General features: G+C 48.5%; 1 protein-coding gene across 7 annotated transcripts in view; it reads right to left on the bottom strand.

Annotated features, from left to right (window-relative positions):
- The window catches only part of MPPE1 (metallophosphoesterase 1), a 46,237-nt gene that overhangs the window by 22,114 nt on the left and 11,725 nt on the right, over positions 1-12,398 (bottom strand). For 3 of the 7 annotated variants that reach the window (XM_050767393.1, XM_050767388.1, XM_050767395.1), the window contains exons 1-2: positions 3,228-3,376; positions 1,290-1,360 (exon numbers count right to left, since the gene is read on the bottom strand). The gene's annotated coding sequence lies outside the window, so the exon portion shown is untranslated. Of the gene's footprint in view, positions 1-88; positions 184-464; positions 680-1,289; positions 1,361-3,227; positions 3,377-12,398 lie in introns of those variants that run through there. The other 4 variants (XM_050767389.1, XM_050767394.1, XM_050767390.1 and 1 more) reach the window with 4 other exon arrangements.

The raw sequence follows: 12,398 nt of genomic DNA, 5'->3' as shown, positions 1-12,398 counted from the left end.
GCTTGCAATGAGCAGAGATCAGGCCACTGCACTCCAGTCTGGGCGACAGAGGGAGACTGTCTCAAAAACTAAACAAAACAAAAAGCACCTTTTGCTCAAATCTTGGGAAATTCCTTTTCTTTCTCTACCAAAGATGCATTGTTGTCTTCAATGTTATGGCCAAAACATGCCCTCTTTTCCCACCTGAAATGAAGACAGAATAACTTGTAGGACTGATAGGCTAGGGGAAGTGATTCCTTCTCTCCCTAGAAATGGCACCAGCATTAGGTAACGAGGCTTCACTCCTACCGGCCAGCTTGCTTTCCAACGGGTATAAATTGACTTATTTCACTCACTTGCTGGGCCAAACCTTTCCCCAGCCTCCCCATTTTCTGCCTCCCCATTTTCTGACTCAGACAAAGGAAAACCTGCTGACCACCAGCACCTGGGAGCTCTGCAGACACCCCCACCCCAGGGAGCCCTACCTTTTCGTCAGGAAAGAGGAAACCGTGAGAGCTCTGTGAGGAGTTAGCCACTTGTTCCTTGGGTGAGTATTTTATCCCGCATGCTGCGAATACCACCAGCAGAGATGGCAGCTATGCTGAACTGGAAAGTAGCCAAACGGCAGCGCTGCTCTGTGACCTTATACCAGCCACATACCCCCTCCTGAACCTCACAACCTGCAGTATCCAGCTCAGTGCTTTTGTGAGGATTGATAAGAAAAAAAATCAGAGCTTAGTCCTCAGCTTTAAAGTTCAAAATTTCTTAAAGTATTACTGTTTTCACTCCCAAATTCAATTTATCAGTCTCATTAAGATCATCCAGGCCGGGCGCGGTGGCTCAAGCCTGTAATCCCAGCACTTTGGGAGGCCGAGACGGGCGGATCACGAGCTCAGGAGATCGAGACCATCCTGGATAACACGATGAAACCCCGTCTCTACTAAAAAATACAAAAAAAAAACTAGCCGGGCGAGGTGGCGGGCGCCTGTAGTCCCAGCTACTCGGGAGGCTGAGGCAGGAGAATGGTGTAAACCCGGGAGGCAGAGCTTGCAGTGAGCTGAGATCCGGCCACTGCACTCCAGCCTGGGCGACAGAGCAAGACTCCGTCTCAAAAAAAAAAAAAAAAAAAAAAGATCATCCAACGATAACCCAGCAGGAACAGTGTCGAGCCTCCACAAGACAGTTCAGACCGGCCTAGGATGGAAAGGCAGACATGCACCTCTCCAGTACCTCCAGACATATCTGTAAAATATGGAAGCTAGATTATATATTACCTACAATTTTCCAGGCAAATCACCAAGTCACCTCACCTTTTAAACACAGAGAGATTGGTACGAGGCTCTAAGTTGGCATCTGCTTCCCCAAATCAGAATTCATTTATCTGAAATGAAACCAAATATGTGTGTTTTGTCAGTGAGTGAGCTTTCATTTAGTTAACTATTAACAGGAAACCTGACCAACTTTGAAAGTAAAAAAGAAGCTGAGACGCTAAAGAAACAAGACATTGGGTTAGTGGCCAAGAATACCTATTTTGAATTATAATATAAAATACCTGTATTTATATATAAATTATATGAAACATTTCTGCCCAACACGTATGAATAATCACTGCAAGCCATAATTGGGAGCAAAATATTTTATCTTTAGGCCAGGCGCGGTGGCTCACGTCTGTAATCCCAGCATTTTGGGAGGCCGAGGCAGGCGGATCACCTGAGGTCGGGAGTTCAAGACCAGCCTGACCAACATGGAGAAACCCCGTCACTACTAAAAATACAAAATTAGCTGGGGTGGTGGTGCCTGTAATCCCAGCTACTCTGGAGGCTGAGGCAGGAGAATCGCTTGAACCCGGGAGGCAGAGGTTGTGATGAGCCAAGATCGTACCATTGCACTCCAGCCTGGGCAACAAGAGCGAAACTCCATCTCAAAAAAACAAAAATTATCTTTGAACTTTTCGATTTGTATTTATTTTTATTTTTATTTTTTTAGAGATAGGGTCTCACTCCACTGCCCAATGTAAATCAAAAATGAAATCCTAAGGCCCCTCAACCATCTGCATGGACCCCCACCAAGCGCATTCCAGAGTTAATCTTGTTTTAGGTTGTTTTAAGAAAAACATGTTTAGGCCTGATGGGAGGTGGGGGTGGAACTTGCCTCATTTTGTCCTCCTCCCTTTTGGAATTCAGGAAAACCAGACCAGCATTTAACATGCTGGATACTAACCTGGAGGCTTCATCTGCATGATAAAACCTCAGTCTCCACAGCCTCTTATTGTAACCCAGACATTCCTTTCCATTGATAATAAATCTTTCAACCAAATGCCAATCAGAAAATTTTCAATCTACCTATAACCTGGAAGCCCCCGACCCCCCCAACGCCTCAGTGGTCCCACCTTTACGGACCGAACCAATGTACATCTTAATCGTACATGTACTTGACTGATGACTCATGGCTCCCCTAAAATGTATAAAACCACACCGGGCCCCGACCACCTTGGGTACATGTTCTCAGAGTCTCCAAAAGGCTGTGTCACCAGCCATGGTCACTCATATTTGGCTCAGAATAAATCCCTTCAAACATTTTACAGAGTTTGACTTTTTGTCAACCGCAGGCTGCGTCGCTCCCGCGCCCAAGCAATCCTTTCACCCACAACTTTCCGAGTAGCAGGGACTTCAGGTGCGTGCCACCACGCCTGGCTTTTTTTTTTTTTTTTTTTTTTTTTTTTTTTTTGTACCTTTTGTAGTTGTGGAAGGGCGGGGGGGGGGGGTCTTGCTATTTTGCCCAGGTTGGTCTCGAACTTCTGGGCTCAAGCCATCCTCCCCCTTCGGCCTCCCAGAGTGCTGGAATTACAAGCCTGAGCCACCGCGCCCAGCCTTTTAATTTTTAACTTCAAAGTTATCGTTTAAAAATCCCCCCAAAATATGAAAAAAATAATGTACTGATCTGTACTTTTTCTCTAATTCACTATCCTAAATATATTAATTGCAATCTCATCAACGGCGACTTGCATTTGAAATTTTCCACCTTAAGCGGTATTTTTTGATAAGATGGATTTTTTAAAAAAAATCTACACCAGTAAACTAGAGTGAGAGACCCCTGCAAAGTCATACATGGGCCCTAAGTCATCGAGATTTTCCAGCAAATAATTTGCAGAGTGCTGTTTTTTCCTAGGTTAACTTGCAATCCTAAAACGGAAGGAGGTTCCGTTTTTAGAAGTTTAAATGTTGTCACACGGGCGCAAGAATACATACAACAGCCATGCTTTCCAGCACAACGCCAGGCAGATGGGGAGCGCCAGGCAGATGGGGAGCACCGGGCGGTGCGGGAGCCCTTTCACCTGGGCAGGGCGGCTGCGGTGGCCGAGGGACCCGGGACCTGCAGCCCGAGCCGGCGCGCACCCAACCAACTTCCTGTTTCCGCGGTAGCGCTTGGGACTGTCACTGCAGCCCCGCCCCAGCGGCCTCAGGCGGGTGGGAAGCCAGAGTCTTGCCGGAGCCGCCGCGTCCGCCCGGCGCCTGCGTCCCACGGCCGGCGGCGGAAGCGGGCTGTGTGAAGGGGCCGGCGGGTGGCGCCCGGGGCTCCGCGGCCTGTGATCCGCAGAGCGGACAACCCCAGCTGGGGCTCCGTGCGCAGCTGCGGAGAGTAAAGGCCGGAACCTACGCTCGGCGGCCGCGTCCGGGCCCCTAGCGCCCTCCCCGAAGCGCCCGGCAGGCTCGGCTGTGGCATTACGGAGCACCCTGGGCAGTCGCCGCAGAAGGGCGGGGGGCGCGGGAAAGGCATTTTGGGGACACGGGAGAGCTGCGAGGGCGACGCACGGGCGAGCTGTCGTTAGGGCCCAGGAAAGGCCTAACGGGGCGCACGGGCGGGTAGGGGAACTCGCGCCCCCACGCCGCGCGCCCGGTCTCCTGACGCCAGGGCCGGCTTCTGAGCACAGCCACGCGGCGGCCGGGGGCGGCCACTGCTCCCCGCGAGCCCGCGTCCCCGCCCCAGATCCCGCGTCCGAGCTCCAGGCCCTGGAGGAGCCGGGCAGGCAGGCAGCTGACGGCCCCCGAGCCGCTCCCGGGCTCCGCGCGCGGTGGCAGCCAGGCCGTGCCTCACCGTTCCCCTCCCGCGCCGCGTTGCCGCTCCAGGACCCACCAGACCAGGCTGGGCCTCTCCGGCTTCCCCGGAGCCTTGGAAAGTGCCCTCCAAAGATGTGCTTAGGAAGTGTGTGATGAATAAAGGAGACAAACAGGATAACTATAATATTTATTATGCACTTGCTTTTTTCTCACTGATGTTACTAATTTTAATGGTGTAGCACGGCGTGTTCCAGTTTTCTAAGTGCTCTCACATCCGTTCAAAAAATCCTCAAAATAAGCCTGTATATTAAAAGCAGGAGCCATTATTCCATATTTCAAGGAGTAAACAAGCTCAGAGTAATAATCCACGTAGAGCCTTCCAACCAGCCAATTCTAGTACATTTTTTACAAATCTATGAGTGTGGTTAATACACGGAGATGTGGTATGAGGAATTATCTAGGACACAGCCAGCAAAATGCCTGGTATACAATTAGTATGCGGTAAATGGTTATTATTAAGAATATTGTAATATCTTCTGATATGATCAGGTGAACCACTTCGACATAATAGAAACTGGAACAGCCTAATTCCATAAACACACTGATATGACACCGGGGATTGTTTGCAGCCTCACCTCTAAAGTATTCTCTCTGACTAACAAAAGGAAACTAGACCCAGTTAAGCTTTTAACTCTAACCACAGGCTAAAGGAAATACAGGGGCCAAATGAACCTATTACATTACACCACCAGGAAGTAATCTGCCAAATCCAGAATATGGGAAATTCTACAAACCAAATGACCCAATTTCTTTATTCAAAAATAAATGTTCAGAGGCTGAAGTGAGAGGATTGCTTAAGGCCAGAGTTCAAGGCTGTAGTGAGCTATGATCACAGCTGTGAATAGCCGCTGCACTCCAGGCTGGGCAACACGGCCAGACCCCCCATGTCTTTTAAAAAAAGAGGGTGGGGGGAGCTTGAGAGACACATTAGCCAAATGCAGTGTGTGGACCTTGTTTGGGTCACGCTTAAGACAAACTTTTACATAAATAAATGGCTTTTTTTTTTTTTTTTTTTTTTTGAGACGGAGTTTCGCTCTGTCACCCAGGCTGGAGTGCAGTGGCCGGATCTCAGCTCACTGCAAGCTCCGCCTCCCGGGTTTACGCCATTCTCCTGCCTCAGCCTCCCGAGTAGCTGGGACTACAGGCGCCCGCCACCTAGCCCGGCTAGTTTTTTGTATTTTTTAGTAGAGATAGGGTTTCACCTTGTTCGCCAGGATGATCTCGATCTCCTGACCTCGTGATCCGCCCGTCTCGGCCTCCTAAAGTGCTGGGATTACAGGCTTGAGCCACCGCGCCCAGCCAATAAATGGCATTTTTGAAAACACTGGTGGCCAGGCACGGTGGCTCACACCTATAATCCCAGCACTTTGGGAGGCCAAGGCGGTGGATCACGAGGTCAGGAGATCGAGACCATCCTGGCTAACACAGTGAAACTCCGTCTCTACTAAAAAAAATACAAAAAATTAGCCGGGCGTGGTGGCAGGCACCTGCAATCCCAGCTACTCGGGAGGCTGAGGCAGGAGAATCACTTGAACCCGGGGGACAGAGGTTGCAGTGAGCCGAGATTGCACTACTGTACTCCAGCCTGGGAAACAAGAGTGAAACTCCATCTCAAAAAAAAGAAAAAGGGGGGGGGTTTCTTCCTCTTGACATCAAACGTGTCTTTTCCAACACCACTTCTCCAACTCTCTGATGCCAACTTGGTGTCCTACAATTCAATTCCTTTCTGAAACTACCTGGAATTTTTGTGTGACTCCACGGTCCCACAAGACTGTCCTCACTTAGACAACAAAGAAAGTACTGGGTTCCCAGGTTAGCCTAACTGCTGCTGATTGACCTACAAAGGAAAGTTCCTACAAAGAGGTTTCAACTACCTCATTACCCCAAGGTTAGATAATTTGCTAGAATGACTCATAGAACTCAGGAAAAGCTGTGCTTACTCTTACGGTTTATTATAAAGGGTACAAATGAACAACCAGATGAAGAAGTACCCAGGACAAGATAAGTCCCGAGTGCAGAAGCCACTGCCTCAGTAAAGATGGGGTGTACCACCCTCTGGGATGAGGATGTGTTTGCCAACTTAGCAGAACCCCATCATTTAGGGGTTTCTATGGAGGCTTCAGTCCATAGGTTTGACTGTAGCCACTGGTCATCAACTCAATTTCCAGCCACTCTCCCTTCCCTGGAGGTTGGGGGAAGGGTGCAGGAAATGCTGATCTTCTAATCAAGCCTGGTCTTTCTGGCAGCCAGCTCCCACCCTGAAGCTAAGTACAAGAGTTGCCTCATTAAAACAAAAGAGGCTTTTAACACTCTATCTCTCAAAATTCCAAGGGTTTAGAGCTTTGTGTCAGAAACCAGGGACAGCCACCAAATATCTTTCTTGTTATTCCACAGCAACATCAATTCCATCTACAATCCTGATTCCCTTTTGCCATGAAAGGTAACATATTCACAGGTCCTGGGGAGTTGGACCTGGCTATCTGGGGGGCACTATTCTGCCTTCCCCAGCATCTAACAGTAAAGACAGCAGCTCAGGAAGCTTGGCAGGGCGGCATTATGGAGCAGGGATTGCAGGGTTGGTTAAAAGACCGTAACAAGGCCGGGCGCAGTGGCTCATGCCTGGAATCCCAGCATTTTGGGAGGCCGAGGCAGGCAGATCACCTGAGGTTGCGAGTTCGAGACCAGCCTGACCAACATGGTGAAACCCCCGTTTCTACTAAAAATACAAAATTAGCCGGGCGTGATGGTGCGTGCCTATAATCCCAGCTACTTGGGAGGCTGAAGCAGGAGAATCGCTTGAACCTGGGAGGCGGAGGTTACGGTGAGCTAAGATCACGCCATTGCACTCCAGCCTGCGCAACAAGAGCAAAACTCCGTCTAAAAACAAACAAACAAACAAAAGACCCTAACCAAAGTTACCTTCTTAGGGCAATGGGCAATGGAGATAAAATAAAAAGGGAGCCCTAGTATGAAGACGCGTTGTTAGGCGGTGCGGGCTGTGGTCCGCCCTCTCGTGCTGCTCACTCCCCACTGTTCACTCTCGCCCAGAAACAAGTCAGCCAGGAAGCCGCGCAGCACCCATGGATTTCCTTTTTCTTTCTCGAGACAGAGTCTCGCCCTGTTTCTGAGGCTGGAGTGCAGCGGCACGAGCTTGGCTCACTGCAACCTCCGACTCCTGGGCTCAAGCAATTCTCCTGTCTCAGCCTCCTGAGTAGCTGAGATTACAGACATGTGCCACCATGCCTGGTTAATTTTTTGTATTTTTAGTAGAGACGGAGTTTCACCATGTTGGTCAAGCTGGTCTCGAACTCCTAACCTCAGGTGATCCACACGCCTCAGCCTCCCAAAGTGCTGAGATTACAAGCATGAGCCACTGCTCCCGGCCAGTGGTGAAAGTTCTAAGACACCGGATCATTTCCAGATGAGAATCTGCAAGTGACTCATTGACTTGCACAGCCCTTCTGAGATTAAGGAGTTTACTTAATTCCAGTATGGGAGGAATCTGTGAGGCATTCACAAAGCAGAAATAATGATACAGGCCGGGCATGGTGGCTCACACATGTAATCCTGGCACTTTGGGAGGCCGAGGCAGGCGAATCACTTGAGGTCAGGAGTTGGAAACCAACCTGGCCAACATGGTGATACCCCGTCTCTACGGAAAATACAAAAAAAATTAGCCAGGTGTGGTGGCACGTGATGATAATCCCAGCTACTTGGGAAGCTGAGGCAGAATTGCCTGAACCTGGGAGATAGAGATTACAGTGGGCCGAGATGACGCCACTGCACTCCAGCTGGGGCAACAGAGCAAGAGTTTGTCAAGGAAGAGAGAGAGGGAGGGAGGAAGGGAGGGAAGGAGGGGAAGGTAAGGGAGGGGCACATGGAGCTGTGATTGTTCTGTTAGATCATGCTCTGTAGTTAATATATGCCTTAATTCTTCAGTGACCCAGTAAATGTATTATGAAAATATTCATGATCTGCATTCGTTTTACATAAACACTCAAGAGTCTAGTTTTGGTTTTGTTGTTGTTGTTGAACCAGGGTCTCACTCTGTCTTCCAGGCTGGAGTGCAGTGGTGCGATCACAGCCACTGCAGCCTCCATTTCCCAGGCTCAAGCAATCCTCCCATCTCAGCCTCCCAAGTAGACTACAGACTTGTGCCACCATGCCCAGATAAAGGAGTCTGATTCCAGATACCCAAATTTCCCCTGCTACCAAACCACCCTCTGGTTATGTTGGGGAAATTCTGAAGCACCTCATTTTTACTCCTTTCCTCCTCCTCCTTCCCCCTCTCACCTTGTACCACTTTTGACACAGCTACTTGGGATGTGGGAGGGGAACACAGATGGGGACCTCCTCCCGCAGGCTGCATTCAGTCCCGTGATTTAAATGACCAGCCCATCAGTGATTGGTGGATGGGATTTATAAGCCATGAGCATAAAGTCACTGCACACTCAGGTGATTCGTAAACAAGCTCTGGGCAGAAAAAACACACTCGTTCCTAGTGCTTTTCCGAGTGCCTCACTCAAGAACAATCAACACAGAAGTCTTCTGTGAGCAAATGTGGAGGGGGATTCCCCACATGCAAGTCGTTCAGCATGGACACCACCTGGGTGTCCTCCAGTTCAACTCAGTTCTGACACTCTGTACCTGGAGACAGCGTCAGATTCCACAGGTTGAGGCCTCAGTCCCCATGCCTGTCCCACTTCTGATGTCAATCAGAAGCCCCAGGCTGTAACCTGTGCTTCTGGCCGACCAGTTATAAATTGGGGTTCCCACACCCCCTCCGTGGGTTTAACTGATTTGTTAGAATGACTCACAAAACTCATGGAAACACTTACGTTCGCTGGTTTACTGTAAAGGATATTGCAAAGGATACAGATGAAGAGCTGCATAGGGCGAGGCATGTGGGAAGGGACGTGGAGCTTCCATGCCCTCCCCAGGGGCGCCACCCTTCAGGAACCACAACGTGCTCAGCGATCTGGAAGCTCTCAGAACCCAGTCCTCTTGAGCCTTTTATGGAGACATTATTGAATAGGCGTGATTGAGGACAACTGTGTAGAAATGCAATTGGATACAAGGGGAATGATCTAATACTAACAGACTGAGTAGGAAAACCCAGCAAGGCTCAGCTGTTCAGGTCTTTGTCGGCCTCTCCATGGAGCATTCCTTTCTCTAGGGTGTGGGACAGGACTCTGTCCGCAATGAGAGTCTTATGAACCACAGTCAGATTCGAGTCCCGCCTTGGGCAGGAGAAATTCAGAGAGATTCTGTTTCCTGAGGCCTGCTTCCGAGGCCTAAAGACTCAACATTGTAAGACCAGGCCAGGTGGCTCACGCCTGTAATCTCAGCACTTTGGGAAGCCGAGGCGGGCAGATCCCTTGAGGTCAAGAGTTTGAGACTAGCCTGATCAATATGGTGAAACCCCATCTCTACAAAAAGTACAAAAATTAGCCAGGTATGGTGGTGCATGCCTGTAATCCCAGCTACTCCAAAGGCTGAGGCAGGAGAATCGCTTGAACCTGGGAGGTGGAGGTTGCTGTGAGCCAAGATGGCACCACTGCACTCCAGCCTGGGTGACAGAGCAAGACTCTGTCTCAAACAAACAAACAAACAAAAACTCAACACTATAACAAAAGAGTGTGATAAAGGATATTATAAGGGAGAGTCAGGAATGGTGAATGAAAACCTATAAATATGTAGGCTCCTTCAATGTAGAAAAACTCACAATGATAATGTGGTCTCACAATCGGTCAGTAAATGCTGAAATCCCTCAGAGTGTCAAACGTGCCTATGCATCTTTGTTACAGATACCCAGTCATTCATTCCAAATACAAAAATGTTCACAGTGTAAGGAAATATGGTTCAGAAAGAAAAAAAGTTTGATCATATAACTGATATGATTTACTATTTCCTCAAATCTAAGACATCATGAACTGTAAGATGAACCACTATTTATGGCAATTAAGAAAGAAAAAAGGATGCACATTGCCTAGGGTCAGACTCACTGCAATGCATGTCTTAGATGAAATAGCTTAAAAAAAAAAAAAAAAAAAAAAAAAAAAAGGGCAGCCAGGCACAGTGGCTCACGCCTGTAATCCCAGCACTTTGGGAGGCCAAGGCAGGTAGGTCACGAGGTCAGGAGTTTGAGACCAGCCTGGTCAACATAGTGAAATACTGTCTCTACTAAAAATATAAAAAATTAGCCGGGCGTGGTGGTGGGCACCTGTAATCCCAGCTACTCGGGAGGCTGAGGCAGGAGAATCGCTTGAACCTGGGAGGTGGAGTTTGCAGCGAGCTGAGATTGTGCCACTGCACTCCAGCCCAGGCAACACTGAAGGACTCTGTCTCAAAAAAAAAAAAAAAAAAAAAAAAGGGCTATTTTCCCCAGAGGATAGCAAGGCTAGGATCATAGGTGTGTGGATATGTGAATTATTGGCACATGTATTAGCAAACCGCTATGATCTCTCAGCTTCTGAGTGTTTGGAATTCAGAACTGGCTTCACTGGGGCACCTGGTGCAGGTCTTTCCTGAGGTTGCAGCTAAGCTGTGAGCCAGGCTGCACCACCTGGGCCTGCAGGCCCTGCTGCCACACTCATCCACAGGGTTGCTGGTATGTCGCAGCTCCCCCCAGCTGCTGGCTGGGTACCCTGCTGCTCCAGAAAGGACTTCTTGCCAAATGGGCCTCTCCATTGGCAGCATGAACGTCTCCCCAAGATGGCAGAAGCCACAGGCTTTTATAGCCCCATCTCTCAAGTGACACACATTACTTCTACAATATTCTACTGGCCACACAGACCAACTCTGATAAAGCATGGGAGGGATCTACACAGGGCATGAATATCAGGAGGCTGCAATCATTGGTTATGCTATGGAGAGGCTGGTTACCGCAATACATATTACAGGAGGGGAAGGGAACCTGAAACTAATTTTCTTTCTTTTTTTTTTTTTTTTTTTTTTAAGCTAGTGTCTTCCTCTGTCACTTGGGCTGGAAGGCAGTGGCATGATCATAGCTCACTGCAGCCTCAACCTCCTGGGCTCAAGTGATCCTCCTAACTCTGCCTCTCAAAGCACTGTGATTACAGAAATGTGCCACCACATTTAGATAATTTTTAGAATTTTTTGCAGACACAGAGTCTCATTATGTTGCCCAGGCTCGTCTTGAACTCCTGGGCTCAAGCCATCCTCCTGAATTGGCCTCCCAAAGTGCTGGGGTTACAGGCGTGAGCCACCGTGCCCAGACTGCTTCCAGTTTAGGTAACATTTATTGAGCACTTACTAAAGCTTAGAACCATTAAGTAAACTATCCAAGGTCACACAGCTAGTAAGGGTGAGAACTGGTACTTGTGACTTTAGACTAATATACTACCCAGTCTTTGTGTCAATGTATATTATTGTAACATTTCAACCACTGAATTTTTTTTTTCTTTTGAGACAGAGTCTCGCTCTGTCACCCAGGGTGGAGTGCAGTGGTGCAATCTCAGCTCACTGCAACTTCCACCTCCCGGGTTCAAGTGATTCTCCTGCCTCAGCCTTCTGAGTATCTGGAAATATAGGCATGTGCCACCATGCCTGGCTAATATTTTTGTATTTTTAGTAGACACAGGGTTTCACCATGTTGGCCAGGCTGGTCTCGAACTCCTGACCTCAGGTGATCCACCCGGCTCAGCCTCCCAGAGTGCTGCGATCACAGGCATAAGCTACCACGCCTGGTCAACCATTCAAATTTCAAAAGAAAAATTTGGAAACCTCCAAGATTCTTTATATTTCTCTACTTTTTTTTTTTTTTTTCTTTTGTGACAGGGTCTCACTCTATCACTCAGGCTGGAGTGCAGTGGCACGATCTCAGCTCACTGTAGCCTCGACCTCTCAGGCTCAAGCAATCTCCCCACCTCAGCCTCCTGAGTAGCTGGGACTACAAGTGCACGCCATCATACCTGGCTAATTTTTTTGTGTCCCCTGTAGACACAAGGTTTCACCATGTCCAGGCTGGTCTCAAACTCCTGGGTTCAAGGCATCTGCCCGCCTCAGCCTGCCAAAGTGCTGGTGTGAGCCACCACACCCAACCTGTTCCTTTACTATTGCCATCACCACCAATTCAGAGAAAGTACTCTCTTGTGTTTTAATGCCTTTAAAGTTTTAGTTTATTTAATTTGTTGTAGTAATTATGTATAATTAGAGCAATATCTAGTGTAATGGACTGTCTGTACCTTAGCAAAATAAATACGGCATAGCTGGCTGCCAAAACACTTGCTCAAACAATAGTAGGTATCATTTTGAAAAACAGACAGAAGGTACTGGGCG

The sequence above is a fragment of the Macaca thibetana genome, chromosome 18, assembly GCF_024542745.1.
Source record: "Macaca thibetana thibetana isolate TM-01 chromosome 18, ASM2454274v1, whole genome shotgun sequence".
In the NCBI taxonomy this organism is placed as follows: Eukaryota; Metazoa; Chordata; class Mammalia; order Primates; family Cercopithecidae; genus Macaca; species Macaca thibetana.
This window is presented reverse-complemented; position numbering and strand designations above follow the sequence as displayed.